General features: G+C 45.4%; 1 protein-coding gene across 1 annotated transcript in view; it reads left to right on the top strand.

Annotated features, from left to right (window-relative positions):
• LRBA (LPS responsive beige-like anchor protein) overlaps positions 1–23914 on the top strand; it is a 2444222-nt gene that overhangs the window by 2092668 nt on the left and 327640 nt on the right. The gene's annotated exons all lie outside the window — the stretch shown is intronic.

Here is a 23914-nt window from a genome sequence, read left to right as displayed (position 1 = left end):
TACTCCGGCCAGACTGCCCTGGACGGACCCCGGCGTGGGGCCCTCCCCCACGTCCGCCACAATCAAAACCTCCTGGAGACTCGAGGTAACAGACGTATGAACTCTCAGATGAACGGCGGCTGCATTCCCTGCAACAGCCGTGAGAGACAAGTTAGCACACTCCCTCAGTCGGGCCGCATACATGGGGGTGGCCCAATAAGCCCGGCGGCCGAACCTTTATCTTGCACAGCAGCGTCGAAGACCATGGTCGCGCGCCAGGAACACAGGGCTGCGAAGACATCGCCAATTGTGGGTTCACTCCCACAGTCTTCAGCCATCGTGCTGGTCGACAAACCAGATTCGCCTCCCCCAACCGGTCCGAGACCCAGGGCGCCGGCCGCCATTTTGTCGATGCAACAAGGACACTAAGTTCCTCAACCCCGGACCTGGCCGCCAAACAAGGCCCAGCGGAGTCTCGCCGGGTCCCGCTAATGGCAATCTTGGTGCAGAAAGATGGGCTGCCAAGACACTAGGGGTAGCCGGTGCCACCGTCTCATGGACGCCGCCCGCCGAATCCGGGCGAGGGGCTTCAAGATGGCCGGACAGGACAACAAAGGGGGGGACAAGCCTCCTGTACGGTCAACCCCCGTCCGAGGCAGGCCGCGCCCCGCAGCTGAGCCCCCGGGCCACCAGACCGGGCCCGGTCAGTCGCCACCGGTTCAACCGCACAATGGCCTCTTCAGCCGACTCCTCTCCTCCACCGGGGGTCGGCGTCGATACCCGGCTCCAGCCGACCGTCGCGGGCGAGTCCCCGGCCTGCACGCCGTGGAGGCTCCAGAGTAAACAAGGGCACAGCTCGAGATCCGCGGCACCCAGGAGCTCCCGGGACAAACGGTGAGTGCAAGCAGCCTTTCACCTTTCCATATTTCGTTGAGTGCGTCTCCTCGGGGCAGGATAAAGTACAGGATTTACAATTCAGGCAGGAAGGTTGACGGTTGCGAGCTTGGCTCCTCCCCACTGTTGTGGATTCTTAACTTAGTTCTCCCATTCCTTATGTGTGCCCCACTTGAACCAATGCTCAGCTGTTCTCTATGATCATTGACACTAAAAACAACGTTACACATTGTGGTCACTTCTGCTCATCATGTGAGGGCCATTTTGCCTGATCTGTCTTGCTGGATTCCCTGGTCTGAGTCATTCTGTAGACCCATTACCTGGTGGGTATTTACTTGGTACCTATTCACATGGTGAGGAATATGCTGTTAGAAGTACCCATCAGAAGAAGAAGTTACTTACCTTTGGTAACGTTTTTTCTGGTAGAAACTCTATCTAACTGCAGATTCCTCACTGACCTACCTGCTTCCCATTGTGTCGATTGGACTCTTCTAGTCCAGACTAATAAGGTACTAATCTAGAGAGCTGCACACTGACATATTCTGATCTATCCAAAAGCACGGAGCGAGATCAGAAAGAAACTGACATCAGCGTGTGGAGGTGGCACAAATATTGTGGCCCCGATATCACATCTGTGGCGGGACAGACTTGACACGGAGCCACATGAAAGCACATGCTGAAGGGTGAGGAAGTTGATCCGAAAATCTGGTGCCTGGGGAAATTCACAATGTGACAAATTTGTGGTCAGATAGAGTATCTACCAGAAAGAGGGTTACCAAAGCTAAAGGACTTTTTCTATTTAGCAGCCCCCTTGGATTTCCTCTCTCGTCCCTTGGACTTTGGTCCGTTGAAGTGATAGCGGGCGTCAAAACCAATAAAAGGCATCAATGGGTTGTGATCCCAGAGAGAGAAATATATATGCACTTAAGTTGAGCTCAGGCAATGTATATGTAATATTCCTAAATTGATAAAAACATAATCGGAGTTTATTTTTCCTACTGGTAAGTACAGCTTTACTACATTCTGCAGATGTTTTTTTTTTTTTTTTTTTGGGCAAACATTACATTTAATATAGGAGGAATGTGTACTGCGACCATGGCTGTTAAGAAAATGTGCATTCTATTAATTGCATGTTCTGTTTAAAAAGGAGGTGGGACAAACTTATCCTTCATTGTTATCTTCCCACATTTGCTTTCTGTGCAGCTGCATATGGGCCGTGCACACAGAACAGTCATCTACTAAATTGATGGTTATAATAATTTGAAAAATAGAAAGAGCTATCCTTTAAAGCAGAGCCCATGTAGCTGGGACTGTATTTGGCCACTGCTTCTACAAACCGGATACCAAAAGATGTCCAGAGTAAAAACCTGGGTGAAACATTGCAAAAAAAAATATCTGACCTTGAGGGCCTTACATAAGTTCAAGGAAAGCCATAGGTGCATGGTAACCTTGAACGCCCCAGCTTGGAAAAATAGAGGATGTCCAGCCACTTAGACAGACACACACACACCCACCAACACCACCCCCACCACCACCACACCCACCACCAACAACAAAAAACAACAACAACAAAAAAAGAACAACAATAACAAGAACACCCACCACCCCCCATCATCACAGGAAAGCAGTGCTAATTCCCTCTGGTTGGTCCTTTTCATGCTAGTAGAATTTGAGATTGGTGGGCGGCTGGGTTTTCCTTTTTCCACAGACCTGGAAAACCAGGACTTCAGACCAATGTGTCTTACAAAATGTGGATAAGAGTTCTACCCTAGCCTTACAGTAGTTTCCCCCCAGATCTGTCCCATACACGCCTCCAGTCAGTTCTTTCTCAAAAGACCTCTTCCTTCTGCAGCAAGATGTGGCAGGCTTGCTTCGGAAAGGAGCTGTGCAGGTTGTGTCAAAGCAGAAGATTGATCATGGATTAAGTGTTCCTGAAACTTTCTTGTTGCAAAGAAAGACCAGCAGTCTTCGTCAAGTCCTGTACCTCATGGTCTGGAGTTTCTTTCACCTCAGAGAGAAGTTCAAGATGTTGTCCCTTGAACAGGTTCAGTTGGTGCTTAATCTCGGAGAATGGATAGTGTCACTCAGATTATAGAACACCTATCACCATGTACGAATCCTGAAGTCCCACTGGGAGTACTTGCGAGTTATAGTGGGGTCAACTCACTACCAATTTGCGGTCCTTACAGTCAGTCGGATAATGGTACTACGAGTCTTCCCAAAGGTGGTGGCGGTTGTAGTGGCCCATCCCAGGAGGTAGGGGATTCAAGATTCTCCCTACCTGGACGACTAGCTTCTGAAGGCAAGGACTTGAGAGATGGTTTGGTCAAGCCTGTGGTTAATAGCAATCCTGCTTTCATGACTTGCCTTTTTTTCCTCAGTGTTTCAAATCTCACCTGGAGCCCTCTCAGCACTTCCTGTTCATAGGGGCAGTACTGGATACCAGCTGAGCATTTGTACCAGAGCAGAATGTGCAAGACGTTTCTGTGTTGCTTCCCCTGTTCAAGGAAGAGGCCTGGATTCCAATCCTGGGTGTACTTCACCTGCTAGGTCTGCTGCCTTCTTGTATTCTTCTTATGATCGCTGACAGAAGAGGGCTGTCCAGTGAATCAATGAATGAACTTATATAGTACACAATTACTGAGAGAGTGTCTTGGAGTTTGGTTACTGGGTAGCAAGAAAGGTGAAATTGTTAGCATAGGACAAACAGAAAAGTTTTCAAGTGTTTCCGAAGCTGGAATTAATTCCTAATATTACAAAGCTTGAAAGGAAGCCTCTCCTTGAGCGTTTGAATCAAGGAACTACTGTCAGAAGAGTCTTGGAGGAGTGAAGTAATCTTGCCAGCGATAAGACCTGATCTTCTCGGTTAAGTACTGGGTGCCTGACTCATTAAAATTACGATGGACCAGTACCACCCTGGTCCAAGCCCTGCAGAGGGGCTCCTGTGAACAGGCCATTGCCTCACCCCAGGGGACCCAGTTTCCTCACACAACATCCTAGCCCGGAGAGCTTGGCGGTCCAATCCTCCTCTTCCAATATACATTCTGGCATATTCCATACCAGCCCACCCACTAGTGAGTTCAAGAGGCTGGACACCTTAGATAAGACAATTTTTCTTCCGCGAGACAGGCATTGTGGCCCGTGAACTCTGTGTGCCTTTTGGGCTGTTACTCTCATTCTCTTTGGCATTTGGCTATGCATGTGCTGCCCATGTTTCTAGAGGAGGCCTGGGCCATACTCTCCCAAGCTATGGCATATGGTAGAAATTCAGCTAAGTTAACCATCCAATGTGGGCTGGACACAATCGACTCACTAGGCAGAGCAGCTTCTTCATTCGTGGCGTTACGCCACCACGCCTGGCTGAGAATGACTGGCTTTTCAGGGCCTGTCCAAACGTTGCTTATGGACACGCCCCTTGATGGCTCCTGTTTCTTCGGAGACAAGGTGGGCTCAGCGCTGGAGCGCTTCAAGAATAGCAGGACTACAGCCAGGTCCATGGACCTTTCAATGGCCCCCGACAAACCAGTCCGCCTATCGCGGTCATGGAAGGGGCTTCCAGCTGCGTCATTACCTGCCCAGTCTCCAAGGCATGTAAGCTCCTCAGCCTCTGTTTGGCCAAGGACGTGACATTCCCAGACCCTGTGGGTCAGGCGGCCAGAGGTTGGGCCAGTCCACTACCCCAGCGGCAGCCTTTAAACCTTTTTGGTTCGCCCTCTAACCATCATGGCAACCAGTGGGAGACAGGATATGCCATCACCTGCACTACTGGAGGTCAGACCGCTGTTTTTTCCAGATTGTCCAAAGTAGCTGCTTACCTACCCTTCATGACTACCCCATCACCCATGTTACCCACTTGTGACTGGTTGACGAAGGGCCATCTATCCGTACTTAAAGAGGCCAGAGTTGGCCATGGTTGTTATTCCAACTACTTTCTGGTGCCAAAATAGGACAGAGACCATTGTCCTATCCTAGAACTGCTCCCTTCTTCCTGAAAAAGGAGAAATTTAAAGTGGTGGTCATGCTCGCTCAAGTCTAGTCTGCTCTCGGAGACTTGGACTAGCATTGAACTTACAGGATGCATACTTCCACATTCCTGTCTTGCCTGCCCACAGACGTTAGCAGCAGTTTATGGTGGACCACAAGCACTTTCAATTTGCTGTGCTCCCTTTTGGGCTTACCAGCGCCTCTTGGGTGTTCACCAAGGTGATGCCGGTGATTGCAGCTCATCTGCAGAGATCAGGGTTATCAGTCTTCCCCTATCTCGATGACTGGTTGTTGAAGGCGGGCTCGCCCCATCCAGTAGTCTCCCACCTCCAGACTAGGGTGGACCTCCTGTACTCTCTGGGGTTCACTATTAATGTGTCAAAGTCACATTTGCCTCCCTCTCAGATGCTCCCTTTCATCTGAGCTATTCTGGACACTGTGTTGTTTCTGGTTTATCCTCCCGAATTGCGAGTTCAGGCTATGATACAGATTTTTTTGCCTCTGTCCTGGGTTTCTGTAAGACTGACTGGCCACCTTCAGCCTGCTTGTGACAGATGCCCACTGGCATATGCGGGCTCCGCAGTGGGACCTGAAGTTCCAGTAGTGCAGCATCGGGGGAATCTCTCCAAAATGGTCCAGATCTCAGAGGGAGCTGCAAAAGATCTGCAGTGGTGATTAACACACTGTGATTGGGTCAGAGGCAGACCCCTCTCCCTTCTCCAACAAGATCTGACAGTAGTGACAGATGCATCACTCCTGGGATGGGGCGGCTACCTGGGAGGGGTGGAGATCAGAGGCCTTTGGTCTCTGGCGGAATCCAGACTCGACTTCAAACTACAAGAGCTCTGAGTGATCCGGCTGGCATTGAAATCCTTTCTATTTTCCATCAATGAAAGGCTAGTGCAGGTGTTCACACCACCGCCATATGGTATGCGACAAACCTGGCAGGGTGGCATCGTGGAGCCTTTGTCAAGAGGCCCCATGCCTCCAGACCTGGCTGGAACAACAGGGCAACACCTGTGGGATTTCTGAAAGCCAGAGCAGATAAACTCAGCCGAGGATCCCAAGCCTATAACTAATGGCATCTCTATCCGGAGGTGGGGCATGGACTCTTTCAGCAGTCAGGAGAGGCTTGGTCAGATCTGTTCGCCACTGCAGAGAATGCACAATGTCAGCAGTTTTGCATGCTGGAGTTTCCAAGGCGGCTCTCGCTCTGAGACACTCTAAATCCCGAATGGTGCTCATGCCCCCTGTATGCATTTCCGCCCATACCACTCCTGCCCACAGTTCTGAAGAAGCTGAGGAACGACCTGGCCCAAGTCATCCTTTTGACTCTAGACCGGGCTAGGAGAGTTTGGTATCCCGAGCTGTTGATCAAGGACATCGATCCTCCGCTCAGGCATTTCCTTTGGGGATCTTCTGTCACAGCAGCAGGTGAGGGTTCTCCACCTTAACCTGGCAGTGCTCCACCTTCATACATGGAGATTGAGGATAGCTTTTGACCTTCTGCCTGAAGTCTGCAATGTTATCTTGGCAGCAGTTTGTGGCATAGTGTTCAGAAAATCATGTTGACCCCCTTTCTGCTCCCATTTATCAGGTTTTTCTGTTTATTCTTTCTCTATGCCCAGTAGGGCTCTGCTTTGGGCACCTTAAAAGGCTTTCTAACATCTCAGCATTTCCTGGTTGCCAGATCAGCCATCCCTGTTCATATCTCCTTTTGTAAATAGTTTTTTTGAAAGGTTTTTAACACGTTCCCACCTACATCATTCCTCAATGTGACCGCCATCTAGTATTCACCTTTCTGGTGTGCACTTCTTTTGAGCCACTGCACAACTGTACTCTCAGGATTCTTACCATCAAGACAGCCCTCCTTGTGGCCATTACATGCACCTGAGTCAGTGAGCTCCAAGCTCTGTCGTCTAAGCCTCCCTACCTCAACATCTTTCTGGACAAGCTGGTCCTTCGCACCAGAGCTTCCTTCTCTTTCCAAAGGTATTCACTTCCTTTTGTGTAGGCCAATCCATCACCCTGCCTACCTTTTACACTCCGCTGCATCCCTCTAAGGAAAAGGATCAACTCCCTCAACTTGACCTAAGAAGAGCGTTGTTGTTCTACCTTGACCGCACTAAAGAATTCTAGGTAGATGGACAACTCTTCGTGGGGTATGCAGTAGAGAAGAAAGGCAAAGGCAGTGCAGAAACCGACTGTCTCACAATGGATTGTACTCTGCAATAAAATCTCCTACAAACTGGCCAAGCATCAACCCCATGTACTCATTCCACCATATCTAAGGCTGCGACCACTGCATTAGCACGCTGAGTTACGGTGCTGGATATATGCCAAGCAACAACCTGGGCTTCTCTGCACATGTTCACCAAGTACTATTGCCTTGACAGTCCAGTCCTTCGGGGCAGGCACTTAGCTTGGTTGGTCCTGCTGGACTTTTTGGTGTGAAATGGTTTCACAGACTCTCCTCCGGGGAGAGGTATTGCTTGCCTATATATTCTAAGGTAAAGAATCTGAGGCTAGACGTTTCTATCAGATGAAGAAGTTATTTACCTTCTGTAACACCTTGTCTGGTAGAAATTCTATCTAGCTTCATATTCCTTACCGACCCACCTATCCTCCCCGCTCTGGGAACAGATTTCTAGGGACAGGGATTTTCCGCTTCAGTGCCCTAGTTTTTCACACTAGTGTTCAAAGTTCTTCATGGCTCTGCGCTCCTGTGAAAGTTTGTGAAAAGAAACTATAGTCATCACGCTGGGTAGCTCCTATATAGGCACCCCGCACATGGCTTCTGGCGCGGACGATGCCATGCGGAGCCAATTTACGCCACCTAACAGTTTGCAGGGGTGCTGCTCATGAAACAAAAAGCCAGTCTGATACTTGGGAATAATTCTAAAGTAAGGATTCTGCGGCTAGATAGTCTCTAACAGAGAAAGTGTTACCTAAGCTAAGCTACTTTCTCTTGAAACATTTGGACTAGTATGTTTCCTCCTACTCCATATATGTCACAGAGGGAGTTCAATCTGGTTCCTACTTTTTCGATGAGGGCCCCTTTTGAGCCTCTTCACAATTGTTCATTATGACTCTTCGCTATCAAACCAGTTTTTCTTGTTGCTATCAATTCTGCTAAGCGCATCGGTGAGTTGCAGGCACTGAGCACCAAATTCCCCTTTACTGCTTTCTACCCTGACAAGTAATGCTTCATAATCAGAGCTGCTGTCCTTCAAAAGGTTGTGAGCCCCTTCATCTGGGTCAATCCATAATTGTCCCTTCTTTCTGTCCCCACCACCCTACCAAGGAGGAGGAGCAGAGGTTGCACAGGCTCCAAGAAGAGTGATGAGTTTTTATATGGACAGCACAGAGGACTTCTGCAAGGATCACCAGCTTTTTGTATGTTATGTGGACAACAGAAATGGGAAAGTAGTACAGAAAAAACATTATCTAAATGAATCATTTCATACATCAACATCTGCAATGCTATGGTCCAAAAGAATCCACCAACAGGTTATTAGGATTCATCCTACAAGAGCCAAAAAGCAAAGCATCTGCCTTGGCTAGGGGAATCCCTGTAGGTGACATATGCAGAGCAAGACAAAAATGTTTAGGTATTCCCTGGGTTATTTTATCGTTATTTAAAGAGACACTATGCCCCCACATTCAAAGAAAGGGCTGTCACTATCACAGTCACTCTTAGTTATCTATGTACAAAGAATTAGCATATTGCATCCCATCTAGTGGTAGAACCACAAAGGCAATAATAGTTTGGCATAGACCTATTTATTAAAATTCATCAATTTTTTATTATTTATTTTTTTAAAAGCAACTATATGTGCTTGAACGCTATGACCATAAACGTTACAATTTTTAATACAGTGCCTAGTGCTCGTTATTTCCACATCACAAATGCACACATTTTTCAATACAGTTAAAAACAACTTATAAAAACACAATTCAATTTAAGAGATTTTATTTAAAAAAACCTTGTTGGGTGTCGACGCGTTTCGGTGGATAAGGCGCTAGGCCCCACCTTCTTCAGGACAATTTATATAACATGGATCTGTGAATGAAGGCATCCAATGTTAAAAAACATCCTCAAATACAGTTTCACATAGTTATACATTTTTATAAAAAACGTTCTTGCCATGATTTTTTAATAGTACTATACTACTTGCCTATTGTGGTTTTACTAAGATTGTTTTTGTAACCCTCCCTCCCGGTTGGTGGCTACATTCATGCATTTATGAAAAAAGACTTCATATCAGTCCACACTCACACTCCTTTCATATGGTAAAGGCTATTCACACTTCAGACCTGGGTTAAATCAAACCTGTATCCATTAGTAACTTAGGATACGTTAATATTCCAAGGTCTTGTTAAGATACCCTTCTTATGAACGATTTAAATCAAAAGACCTATGGATAAACAATATTAGGTCCATACTTATTTTTTGATGGATTTTTCATGAATGAAAAGAGATTAAATTGGACACACCAAGTTCTTATAGGTGTGGTGTTACACAGATCATACCTGAATTTCCTTGTAACAGTATCCTCTTAATATGTATATAGTGTTTGTCAAACCTCCTATTAGGTTGATTATCGGTTGGTCGGTTTATTCAATTACGACCTATAGAGAGATATATAGATCATTGCCAAACACTTGAAACTTAATTAACTGGAGGACATGGATAGATGAACAGATTCGATTGAAACACACCTGTACTTCCTTGTACTTAAATATGGACTGGTGTGTTCTTGGTGCCTCCTTATCTATTGGCGAGCAATTTCTGAAAAGAGAAATAAGGTCCATTGTCCTATTTGTTCTCTATTTCTACGTATATCGTGTTCTCTCATGTTAACTCACCTCGTGTTCGTATACTCTTAAATCGCGAGTTTTGAATCCTTCTTTGTGTCTTCCTATCTCTATGTATAGGCTGATACCTGTTTTAAATTGTTGTGTTGCCTGTTTCAAAAGTAAAACAAGACCAAACCGTTACTACTATATTGCATTCTTCAAGTGTTTCTTGTACTTTTAATTGCCATTCTTCTCACCTTTCAAGATATAAGTCAGACCTCCATTGTTATACTCGGTTCAGCTTCTTAGGTGGGGCTCTTTTTTTTTTTTTTTACCCTCTCCTGGGTCCAGGGGGTACTCTCTTTTCTTTATAAGACATATGCAGAGCAGTCAGTTGTTCGTCCCTTTACAACTTCGCAAACCCTATTGCCTGGATTCGGAAGTGAGAAGGGATGGGCTTTTCACCCGATCCATGGTACAGAACTTTCTAGTATAACCATCCATCAAGGCCCTCCATTATCTAGGTTAGTATTACTGAGAAATCTGTAGGTAGAATAGCCATCACAAGAAAATTTTAATTTGGTAACAATATTTCTTGTGGTTACTTTATATACCTGCAGATTCCTCACTGATTTCTCCCACTTCCCCGCTGATGGATGGTTATGGACCAATATAATAAGTTCCCAAATTTTCTATTGTTGCACTACATATTTTACCTGATTTCAGTCTTACCTTGCCACCCCAGCGGCACGGAAACAACAGATGAGAAACACATTGGCACAACCGTGGGGTCAAATTATGGGATTATTGAGCTTTCAGTGACATCACTTTTGTCATTAAACAGAGCTAGGACCCTCTACCATCGTTTAAGAACCATGCAAAAAAAAATCTGGACCCGTCTAGTGCCTGGTGGAGTATTACAAATTAAGAGGTGAGAAATCTACAAATAGATAAAATATACATCAAAAATATCGTACTAGAGGAAAGTAACTTTTTCATTTGACCTTCCTTATTAGACTTTAGTTTTCGCTGAATAAACAATTTTTTTCCCTCGAGCACTACTTTTACTTTTTTTTCGCGGATTGTACACATTTTGCCCACACGCCACTTTCTCATTTCAAGTAAAGAAGAATTTGATCCCTACCTTGTATTGTTCATCAGGTACTCACAGCTGCTGAGCCTAGGTGCGTCCTGAACCCAAAGCACCTAAGCAGGTTTGGGTGCTGCTGTGCACAGGACGCGTAATGGCAGTCAGAGGCTCCTATTGCTTCTCTGTGTTCACTTTGCAAATCAGGTCTCGCAACTTGCTTTACTCACAGAACTTGTGTAAGGTAGTTGGTTAATCTTCTCTCCCTCTCATTGGCTTTTGTGGCAACCACATTCAAGTTCGGGCCCTTTTTGGTCTCTTTCATAGTGTACCAAAGCATTACGTAAATACCAGCAACCCTTCTTCATTTTGAAAGTCTATGCTTACACAGGAGTGTCCCGTAGAACTGTACAATGTGGCACATAGCAGCAGTGGTCTGAGAATTCCTAGGTAGCTGTGGCCGCTTGCTCTGTATTTTCGAATTCAAATGTTTTTTTTTCTTCTTTTTTGTGGACCAATCTGCTCTGTATGCGATTGCAGCCCACAATTAAAATCGCGCAGTGCTTGCTAATTGCAAGAGCCGTATTGTAATGTACACCAGGTGTAGTAATTAGCCGCCAAGTGAAGGCTGCGTATTTGTCTGCTTCTACTGCTGTTGCTGAATCCCCCTGTGTTTTTACACCATCAGATAGCTGGATTTAATTGAGGCCACATCAGATGAGGCATTACTGACACGTTTAATTGAATGAGCATCCAGGGAGATTTAACTCATAATATTGATTGGCTTTTAGCCACTTGCTCAGAAAGGTGTCTGGGTAGCTTATTAGTTGTTTTATTTACACCTTTATGCTAAGAGTACAAATCGGAAATCATGGTGCAATATGCTTTTGTAAGTACTCTTAACAACTTTTAAAAAAGGACTGATAATAAAAATGCTAATGTGTTTATTTTCTATTAGTAGCTGTATGTGAGTATAGGCTGCATGTATTCCGGTAGCTTCAGTGGCGACCTGGGCGTATAGTAAAGGTCAGTAGTAGAAGTGCTACAGCCATAGAATATTAGAGGCTCTCCATTTTTCATGAACAAACGATGCAGCCTTAATGGTGTTTGGGCACAGCTTAGATCCATATGTACTGGGGCCTGCCGCTTGTAATGTTGTGCCCGGTAGTCCTTTCTACCCCTCTCTGCGCTTGGGGTTGCAGCTGTTTGCAGTTGGGCACTGACCCCTCGACCTGCTTCTTAAACCCATGGAGCAGGTTCATAAGCAGGCCTTCACGGTAGCAGCTGCTCATAAAGTGGGAGGGTACAACACCCCCAGACTTGGTAAAATCAAGAGAGAAAAAGCCGTTCTTTTTTCTTGCGCAAACTGAGACGGTGTATGTAGAAGAGCAGTGATTAAACAACAATAAGGGAGTTAGACCCTATGAACAAGTCCCAGCCTCAGTAGAGGGAGGGCAAGGTGCGTTAAACACAACCCAAAATGGGACATCCTTTTAAGAAGACCCCTCACTCCCCAACCTAGTTGGTGACATGCTTCATCGTCGGGGTCCCACCTGAATAGCCGAGTGCCATCCAGGTGTGCTACGACACCTGACTACAGTGGAGCTGGTTTTCTTTTTATATGTGCAAGACAGGTAATTGTGTGTTTAAAAAGTACCCGATCCTACCCACTCAAAGAATTTATTCTGGAGTGTCACGGATACTATTAAAATGTGTGACACCAGTTGCCCTGTTAGGTGGGCTGTTGGTGTATAAAAAGGAGTCATATTGTGAATTAAAAAGAGGTCTACATGTTTCAACCTATGTGTCAATTATCAGGTTTTCATCAGGACCAATGTAGTACCAGCGGGACGGTATGCTCATGCTAAGGCGCACCCTATCCACATCGGTAATTGATACGCAATATCTGTGTTCTATAACTCATGGGCCATCACCACACGAGTCCGGCCCCATACCATTATCACTGGTGTAGCCCGAACAACATGAGGTGCACTCATCACGGAGTGACATGTTATTGTTATGTGTTGTACGTGTATGTATGTCACCCACAACCCTTTTCCCTATTTTCCTTTCACACGTTTTTTTCCCGGGAACACAGGAGAAAAACACTCTTTTAATTGAGAGTCTCATTTTGTGACTCTACATCAATTACCGACGTGGATAGGGTGCGCCTTAGCGTGCACATACCGTCCCGCTGGTACTACATTGGTTGTGTTTAACGCACCTTGCCCTCCCTCTACTGAGGCTGGGACTTCTTCATAGGGTCTAACTCCCTTATTGTTGTTTAACTATTGATCTAGGGGACTGCGAGTCCCAACCCTGCCTTCACTGGCTAATACCCTTCCTCTCCATTTGGTTTATGAAGAACAGCAGTGATACCATGATGCACAGGTGGGCCAGGCCTTATCCAACTTGTTTTCTTGGATTTTTTAGGTGACTCCGCTGCATGGACTGAACTATTGTAAAAACGTTCTAGGTATTTAAATTGAAAAACAATGCTTCTGTCCCTTTTCAGACATGGTCATGTGTCTTCCTTTTACTGTTTTGGAGTGTGGCATGGGTTTTTCTACCCATTTGGTGGTAAAGTGGAGTAGCTGGGCCACTAATCATGCACTACTGTTCATGTAGGGAATACAGATTACTCCAGAATGGTTTCTGAAAGCACAAGTCAGTCATAAGAAGCAGAGGCATGGCCACCTCTTCGAAGCTTGCTCGCTCCATCACCTCCCATAAGCACCAGTGCAGACTTGTGCAGCAATATCAAGAATCACCAGCTTTCAAAAAAGGTAGCAGGTTTCATCATTCTGCACCTGGGGGGTGTTCCTGCTGATGACTTCCTGTTTGCAAGCGGAGGCTTTTTTCGTTCTGCCGACTTAGATATTGTGGATGGTGATTAGGGTGACCAACTGGCATTGGTGCAAATTCAGGACGGTGAGTGTAAAAATTCAGGACAAAGGGTCAGAATTCAGGACACAAATTCAGGACAGGAGGTCAAAATTCAGGACAAAACTTCAGGACAATAGGTACGTTTTACAGACACATTAGAGGTCGCGCAATAGTATATAAGTAAGCCCAGCCATTTCCAAACATATTCAACCGTTTGCAAACCTATCCATCATGTATCCTTCCATCTATCATTTCACTCATCCATCCCTTCATCCATCCCCTCATCCATCCTTTCACTCATCTCCATTATCCATCCATCCATCCATCCACCATTTCACCCTATCCATCTGTACACTTATCCATCCACTCTTTATCCCATCCATCCATTCACTCATCCATTCAGCCATTTACCTTTCAGCAATCCAGCCATCCTTTCACTTACTAATCCTTCCACCCATCCACTATTTTAGTCATCCATCCATCCTCCCTTTCTCTCTCCATCGACCCTTTCACTTAGCCATCCTTCCTTCCATCCATCCCTCCACCCACCCATCCATCCATCTACTCATCCACTCATAAATCCATCCATTAATCCTATCACTCATCCATCTATCATTTCACTCCTTCACACATCTATTCATCCTTTTGTCCATCTACCCTCCCTTTCACTCACTCATCCATCCTTACATCCACCCTTTCACTCATATGTCCATTCATTCACCCTTGCACTTATCAATCCATCCATCATTTCACTCATCCACCTACCCACCCATCATCCACCCAAACATCCACCCACCCACCCACTCATCCATCCTTTCACCCACCCACCATCCAATCCACTGATCCATCCTTTTACCCACCCACTATCCACCCACTCATCCATCCATCCTTTCACCCACCCACTCATCATCCATCCATCCTTTCACCCACCCACTCATCATCCATCCATCCTTTCACCCACCCACTCATCATCCATCCATCCTTTCATCCACTGACTCTCCATCCATCCATTCACCCACCCATCATCCATCCATCCATCCCTCCGTCCTTCCCCTCATCTTCCATCCTTCCCCCCCTCATCATCCATCCATCCTTTTCCCTCATCATCCATCCATCCTTTTCCCTCATCATCCATCCATCCTTCTACCCACTCATCATCCATCCATCCTTCCCCTCATCATCCATCCTTACCCTCATCATCTATCCATCCTTTTACCCACCCCCTCATCATCCATCCATTCCCTAATCATCCATCCATCCATCCTTTCACGCACCCGTTCATCATCCATCCATCCATCCACCCTTCCCCTCATCATCCATCCATCCACCCTTCCCCTCATCATCCATCCTTTCACCCACCCCCTCATCATCCATCCATCCCCTCATGATCCATCTATCCATCCCCTCATCATCCATCCATCCATCCTTCCCCTCATCATCCATCCTTCCCCTCATCATCCATCCTTCCCCTCATCATCCATCCATCCTTTCACCCACCCATCCATCCTTCCCCTCTATCCATCCCCTCATCCATCCATCCCCTCATCCATCCATCCATCCATCCCCTCACCCATCCATCCTTCCCATCATCCATCCTTCCCCTCATCCATCCATCCTTCCCCTCACCCATCCATCCATCCCATCCATTTATCCTTCCCCTCATCCATCCATCTCCTGATCCATCATCCATCCTTCCCCTCCATCCATCCACTCCATCCATCCATCCTTCCCCTCATCCATCCATCCTTCCCCTCCATCCATCCATCCATCTCCTCATCCATCATCCTTCCCCTCATCCATCTTTCCCCTCATCCATCATCCAGCTACCCTTCCACCCATACATCCAGCTATTTACATTTTCTCTCCATCCTTCCCCTCACTCATCAATCCTCTCTCATTAGCCATTTATTCAATCTTTCATTCATCCATTCACCCTTTCACTAATTCATCCAGCCATTCACCCATCCCTTCACTTACTTACTCGCCGACCTTTCCATATTAATTTTGATCTGAGCCCTTTTGAGAAGAGGCCCATCAAGAACTTCACCCTCGCTGCACGGGCCGTTCCAGGACTGGGACGGAAGCCACCCAGGGAGGAGACCGGATCCACCACAAGGGGGGGACAAGAGCCACCACAGGTGGGGGTGGACTGGAGCCACAACATGGGGGGACAGGAGCCATCCCAGGTGTGGGGTGGACTGGAGCCACCACATGGGGGGATAGGTGCCATCACTGAGGGGAGGGCAGGAGCCATCACAGGAGAGGGTACACAGGGGTGGGCATGCAGTATTCTAGTATCTAGTATCATCTTGGGCTCCTCTCCTGCACAAAATGCCACCCCCCACTGTGATGTACAGCACTTACAGGAGATACTCTAAGAGAACTGATTGAACTGATTGTCCTCCATACTCTGTTAATCAGTGTGGGTGCGATTGTGCCATTTCTTTATTGTATTACATTATGCATGTTTGAAGAACCGAGGTTTGCTTACAATTTAGTGACAGTAATTAAGCTCTGGGAAGAGAACCACGTGCTGCCTCGGTGTAATCAGGGGTGTAATCTGGCCGAGTCTCGGATGTTTGGGGCCCTGGGTAGAAATTGAATGTGTGAGCCCCCTCTAAATAGCAGATACAAGACGCATTCAGGGCTGTTTGCATGTGAATAGATGTCGCTGCTCCTGAACCGGCAGCCCCTCCCCCTCAGTCACCTTCGAAGCACCTCTTAACAGGTCATCAAGGGCTGGAGGTGTGAGGGTTGCCATCCCGCTGTGCCTCTCCAATGCTGCGGGGCATCTGAGGAGCTTTGGTGCAGCATCGGAGTGAAGAAAAGAGGTGGGTGCAAGCTGTGCCGGCTTTAGGGTGGAGCAACCGGTGCCCGGTTAAAATGACGGACAAATGGCGTCCGTTAAAGATTCCTTCACGGACAACGGACAGACGGCCGAAATTACGGACTGTCCGTGAAATTTACGGACGGTTGGTCACCCTAATGGTGATGGGCATTGCTGAGGTTCTCATAGGGTCACGTCTGTTTATTCCGTCTGGCTGCTTGACTGCTCCAGGTTTCGAAGACACAGTAAGGAACCTGCACACATTGTGTGACCGAATTACGGACGGTGTATTCTGTATGCAGGTACGACTACGTGAAGCTGATGCCAGGCACGTTTCTGCTCTTAGCAGCTGAGCAGTTTTGTTTATACGATAACCATCAAACAAGGGACTACGCTTCTGTCCATGCCTCGTTTTAGGAACAGTAGCCCATGAAGTGCGAAAATACCATGATGATCTTCCAACTTTAGTTAGACTGCCCATTATTCTTTTATTTCAAAGTTTGTGATCCTCCTCCTGATAAGTGCACCACGTACGAAGAGGCCTATTTTAAGGAGAGATTTTAGCATGTATATTTTTACTTTCTGATGGATGCTTCTAACCACCGATTCCTCTCCTTGTGCTTACCAGTAGACACCCGATTAGATACATAGATTTTTCATGGCATTGCTACTGCGAACTGGTAGGTGGTGTTGGCTTTGTCCCGGCCGGAAGTGACATTATAGCTGCAAATAAGCAGCACCCCTGCGCGCTGCAGTCAGTTCCTTTCTACACCTTTGGACACCGATACGGAGCTCGCTCCCAAACATCTTTGGGGTTCTCATTCAACATTCCGAAATCACACCTGACTCCTTTGCCGGGGCTCCCATTCTTCGAAGCCATTATGGATATTGTGCAGTTTCGTACCTTCCCTCTGGGTCAATGAATCTTTGATCCTGATGTTTCACTCTCGTTGTGGATTTCAGTGAGAGTGGCTCTGATACTTAATGGCCTCCTGCATCTTGTTTGTCGATCATGCCAGGTGGCACATGCAGACTCCGCAGTGCAATCTCAAGTGTTAGTAGGCTCAGTACCAAGGGAACCTGTTAGATTTGATCTTCATTTTGAAGGAGACTGCAAAAGACAGCTGTGGCTGTCCAACTGCAATTGGACCAGCAACAGACCTCTGTCCCTACTCCACCGAGAGTTAATGGTTGTGACAGATGCATCACTGCTGGGTTTATGGAGGTCATCGGAGAGATGGGGGTGGGGGAGCATAGGGCTCTGGTCTCGGTCTCTGCCGGAGACCAGCTCCACATCAACATGCTCGGTTTGGAGGCCAGTTGCTTTGCGTTGAAAGCCTTCTTACTGCCCATCAAAGCGAGGCTGGTTCAGTTCCTTATGAACATCCCCACCGCCATGTGGTATTGCAAATAGCAGGGTGGATTGGGGTGTCGAGTCCTTTGCCAAAAGGATCTGAACCTCTGGAACTGGCTGAGCCATCAGGTCATGCCCCTGGTTGTGAACCATCTGGTGGAATCTTTAAATGCCAGGGTGAACAAATTCAGCTGATGATGCTTAGTGGATCATAAAAGGTAGTTGTTGGACATGAGCATCTATGCTCTGATCAGGCTGCCAATGCTGGAGGATTTTCTGTTGCAGAAGCAGGGCAGGGACTTGCATCTGGTCGATCTCAATCTATATTTCCATGCGTGAAGATGGAGCTTGGGGCAATTTACTTCATTTGACCTTCCTCCTGAAGTAATAGATGCTATTTTGGTGATCGGGCCCCCGTCTGAAAAATGTGTTTATTATGAGTGCTGGGATAGGTTTGAGGTCTGGTGTGGTTCCCACAATAAAAACACAGACAAAGCTGTTGGTTGTCATGCTTTTTTGTTATCTTTGGCCCAGCAAGGACTTGTAGTGGGCACTGTTAAAGGTTACTGGTTGGCCTTTTTGCATTTATTGGACTAATCATCCTTGCTTAAGTCACATGTTATGCATTTTCAGAGGGGTTTAATACATATCTTTCCACCTTAAACATTTGTGATGCTTTAATGGGACCATAATGTATTCATTGTGTACCCATTTGAGCCAATGCATGAATGTCCTTTGCATCTCCTGTCTTTCAATGCAGCCTTTCTCATTGCAATAACTTCAGCTGATCATGTGAGTGAGCTAGGGTCTTTCAGTCCAACCGCCTTACCAACTTTTTTTCTCCAAAAAGGCGTTACAGATCAGCGCAGCATTCCTTCTAAAGATTTTGACTCTTTTTCATGTCTTATAACCTAGTACTTTTCCTTTATTCTATTCTCCATGTCTTCCCTCGAAAGAGGAAGAGAGACTCTATCATTTGGGCCCCAAAAGTGTGTTTAGCTTTCGCATCGATCGTACCAAGGACCACCGAGTGGCAATGATCTGTTTGTGGGATTGTCTGTTGCAAAGAAATGCAGACTATATCACCATGGTTAGTCCTCTGTATTAAGATGTGCTACGCAGTGGCCAAGAGGCAACCTCCAATTCATATTAGGGCTCATTCCACCAGAGATTAGGCTGCTACCACTACATTGGTGTGCAGAGTACCTGTCCTGGATAGTTGTCAGGCTGCTACATGGGCATCATTGCACATGTTCACGAAGCACTATTGCCTTGGCAGTCAGGTTTGTCGGATAGACATTTCACGTCTTCGGTCTTGGGTATGTTTTGGTCTGAGCCATTCCACAGCTCTAACTATCTTTGAAGGTACTGCTTTGGTATCTGTTCCCAAGGTGAGGAATCTGCAGTTTTAGGTATAAGAACAAGTTGCTTGCCTTTCTGTAATGCTTTTTCTGTTGTATACTTTAACTGCAGATTCCTCACTGCCCTCCCAACTTCCTCTTTTAATGGAGTAGTCTTATTTTTACCATCTACAAAGATCCCACATTAAAGCTCTGTGCACTGGTACTGACAATTGTTCTGGGAGCATGGAAAGATTCAAGCAAGAACCTGACGTCAGCTCATAGGGATGACTCGTATATGCTGCTTCACTTCTGGGGTGGAACGAAGCCGAGACGGAGTTGCACGGCGACAGCTAGCATTGCATGAAAACACTATACTGAAAGTTTTCTGGATCAAGAACGTACCTGGGGAATTTTCTAAAGGTGAGGAATCTGCGGTTAGAGTATCCAATAGAAAGAGTATTACCAAATGGAAGTAACTTGTTCATTATGGTGATTTTTATTTCCCAGTCCCATTGGCTGCTGCTCAGCCTACCCGTGATGAGTATTTGTCACACTTAATACACTTTTGAAAACCTTCAGCCAGTGGCTGCTTAAGTAAAAACTTGTGTCTAGTTAGTATCTATTTAGTTAAGTCTCATCTTTCATCTGTGTTGTTGCAGGTACTGCTCCCTTATCCATGAAAGGTATAGCGCTCTGTATGTTTTAGTTGTGTTAATTTCTGCCCCTTCCTGGATGATTGAACGTGGAACTCAATGCGGACACAGAGTTTGCCTCATGCTGTTAATGTTGCTCATGAACTGTGCAAAGCCATCCAAGAGGATCATTTTGGACACTGTTGTAAAGCTACAAACAGACGAAACATTATTTCTAATTTCTGCGGATCTCTTTATGACCGGGATCATCAGAGCTAACTGACTCATGTTCACCATCAGGTTTTTGAGGTGTAACTGGCAATGATGCCATTTTCTTTTTCACTCTTGGCAACAAAGAACAGTGCTGACACCCTAATATGCGACTCATCCGATATCATTAACCTAAATTAGAAATACCTATAGAAGTCTGTGAGCTCTGACACTTTGCCACAAACTGCTCCTTCGGGGTTCACTGAAGCTTCTTTTCGGGCTGAGTCCATGTGGCCTTCCGATTTGGTCGTGAGCATCAACTTAGCAGAACCTGGTAAATTAAGTGACTTTATGCTTGTGTTGGTGTTGGTATATGTTACTGCATAGCACACGTGGTCTCAGCACAAATGGAAAACTAAACAAGTCAGCCTAGCAGTGCATACAGTTTGAAAAGACGTTTGTTCGAATTTCCAAAGAACCAAAGAGAGAGTAACTAAACCAGGAAGACAATGTTAAAAACCAACCGGATTGCATTTGATTTTTGGAGATTTCCAAAACCGCTGATATGACCGTTCATTTATTATGTCTTTCAGGCAAAGAATTCATGTCAGTGCTCCAGTGATTGATTATTAACTTTATTCGATTATTAATTAATAATTATGAAAGTACACTAGCTAAGCAATAAATAACAAAACATGAACATATCAATCAGTTAAAAACCACAGCAGCTAATACAGATGGAAGTCCAACGTTATTATTCATGCTGACCACATCAAAACAATTAAAACATCATAGGCTTCCGAAGACGTATAGATGATTTCAAAAAGGCATACTTTAAAATACACTTCCGAGGAGGAGAGCTATTGAAGTACGTTTAAAGTTTATTTAAATCTTTTGGTACCCATTATTTTAAAAATCGGTATTAACATCAATCTAGAAAAAGCAACATAGAATTTACAGGAAAGGGTACAATGTAACAAACTCTGTGGTGAGCATTCATCACATGAGCATAAGCAGATGGACCCGTACTGTGCATAATTTGTAAAAAAGAAAACGTGCCAGGGCTCTAATAAGCAGGCCACTATCGCTTGGACTGTCCATTGCCGCTGTCAAATACAGTAACAGCATAATTAATAAGTCACACTCCTGCAAGTATGAAAATTCGGACAATTTCAGGACCCCAAAGTTAAAAGAATGGATTTCGCAGCAGGTATTAGTCAATCTTAATGTATATTGAATTAATAAACAAAAGTTGTGCTCATCTCTGAATTTTAAAAAAACAGTGCCACCATGTGACAGACTATCATAAGTACCGGTGCAGACAATTAAGCTCCGGTGCTGAGCACGGGATACCATAGGCTCAAATTAAGCACTGGCCTGAGTTCAAATGATTCAAGGGAAAGCTCAGTCGCCATCTAAAGGAATCACATCTGAACCTGTTAAGAGGAGACCGGTCCCCAGGGCTAATTATCATGTCTAAATATGGTTCAAAGCCACAAGTGGTATGAATCGCTTCATATTTTCTATTAGAAGACTTTTTAAGCTCTACTGCAAGCCTATCCCTGGTCCTGGCTTCCATAAAGATCTGTTTTACCCAGGCTTTATCTTTACTCGAGATTTCCGTAGGGTTTAACTGAGAAGGCCTATCCAATTAGGCAAACCCAATCCTAATGTAAGAGATCCATGGTTCCTTTAAGCCTTCATCACACAATATACAGTCCATGATTATGTCCTTATTCAGAAAAAGCATGCAGATTATGCCTGATGGAGCACGACAGTAAGGGACCTAGCTTTTGGTCCTCCCAGCATCCTGCACGTAATTCATCATAGGTAGCATTATTGGGGCTGCTCAAAGGCACCCCTAAGAGATGGTCTATATAACTAGATTCTCTTCGATCTGAAGGTTGTTCACATTTCTGTAGCCCCAGATGCAGGGCCTCAAAGGTCACCATCGAGATGCATTTCCTATTGTACATTTCCTGCAGAGGGGCTATATTCACCACCAGGTTGAACAAGAAACCTACAGACTAACCATTGTTACCTATTCTGCAAACTCCAATCCCAACTACCATAACCGCCGATGGTGACACCCAAGTAGGGAAACTGATCAGCCCTTTCAAGTGAATGATTTGAATTTCAACCTGGGTTGCTTTCGCAGCTGCAGAAGACAAAACTCCTTAAACATATTTTTCTAGGTAGCATTGCTTTCTGAGGGTAAGAGTAGGCGGTGTAGACCAATACCTTCTAAAGCGATGTGCACCAATAGCGCTGTCCTAAATTGTACCAGTTTCTCACTAGGCAGCCGGTGCAAAACAATTAGTCTTCGTAGTAGACCCCATCTTTCTTGACACTTGAAGAGCTCCCATTTGTTTGGCTATTTGGAGTACGTAGAAGGTAAAGTTTGATGATTGTGAGAAACTGAAAGAACTGATGGAGAGACTGGTAATGTACTAAGAAAATGTATCCTCAAAGTGTAACTGAAATCAAATTGTTTAGAATTAAAGAAGAAATGTCAGTTACATGGGTTAAGAGATCCAAATTGTAAGCGCCACCTAGGGCATTACGCTTAATGAAACGCTTTTCTGCTAGTACCTGCTAAGTGAGGAATGTAGGCCGACACCCTGTAGCGCAGCACTCCAGTGCACCTTGTAACCACCGCCGACTCATTCACAGGTTTGGATTCTCCCCAGTGAGAGGTGGAAGGATGCTGGAAAGCATCCGGCACATGCCTACAGAAATAGGGAGCTAACTAGCTACACCCCTCCAACAGAAATAGGTTGGCTCTAGTACAAGAACAGCTACACAAAGATATGTTCGAGGTACTTTTTATTGACGGGGTTCAGCTCCTGCGAGTCCTCTGTCTCGGTGCAGTTGAACCCATTGAGCGAATGTTTATTATTGTTTCATGGAAGCTTATCTTACAAGACAAGATGTGATGAAAATGAAACAAGTGCTTGGACAGTGCCTGAGAGTTAGTGGAATGGCAAAACTGTCCTAAGACGTACACGTTGGCGACGCGCGCCATGAAACGTAGACTGCTCGCCCAACATGGCGTTCTATCCTGTGACTATTAGTTGCGTATACAATGTCATTAGATGCATTAGAAATGACACACCGTTGTTGCTTATGGTAAATTAAGCCACTGTAGGCTACTCACCTTTTTTTCTCAGATTAGCGAGGGGTAGATGTCGACGATTTGTTGGGGACCAGCATTTTTATTCTCGTAACGTTTCTTAAATACTGAGCACATTTTGTTTACTACCATGCAGCAACCCTGTCTTTATGCTTTATTCATTTCTGCAAATGCAATATGTTAAATTTTTTTACGAGCTTGATTTTTCAAAACCTGTGCATAGTTTTCTTTCAGACTGCCTACTTTTCTCTGCTTATTCTGTGCATGTAATTGTTTTTTCTGTATTTCCTTGTTGTGGTGTTCGACCTCTGTCGATCTCTAAATAATCAGTTTGGCAAATATCGTCAGGCAACTGGAAATGGACAACGTGGCCTACACTGTTTGACCTCGTAGTTCTAATAATTCATCCCTCTTTAAAATAGCCATTTCACATTTTGATTATAATTTAGATGTACCTGCAAATATTTATTTTCTGTGTGACTGGCTGAGTATACAAACATAAGTATCTGTGTGATTACTGTGTCAAGCTGATGAAATGTGTGCTGTAGATATTGCTACAACACCTATGAACAGGAGAACATGGGAAATAAAGGAAGGTCGCCACCTACTTTCCAGTGTTTCGAATAATAAAAAAAAGGCCTTTAGCAAAATACATGGTCCTCTGTCCATGTCGTTTTGGAAACACATGTGACATGCAGTTACTTTTTAAACAAAGGCTCATCGCACTGTTCTTCATTGACACACATCCCATTGTTTGCAGAAGCACTCCTCACCTGGTCTGTTTC

The sequence above is a fragment of the Lissotriton vulgaris genome, chromosome 3_1, assembly GCF_964263255.1.
Source record: "Lissotriton vulgaris chromosome 3_1, aLisVul1.2, whole genome shotgun sequence".
Taxonomy (NCBI): domain Eukaryota; kingdom Metazoa; phylum Chordata; class Amphibia; order Caudata; family Salamandridae; genus Lissotriton; species Lissotriton vulgaris.
The sequence above is the reverse complement of the archived record's forward strand: the minus strand, read 5'-3'. Positions and strand labels throughout refer to the sequence as shown.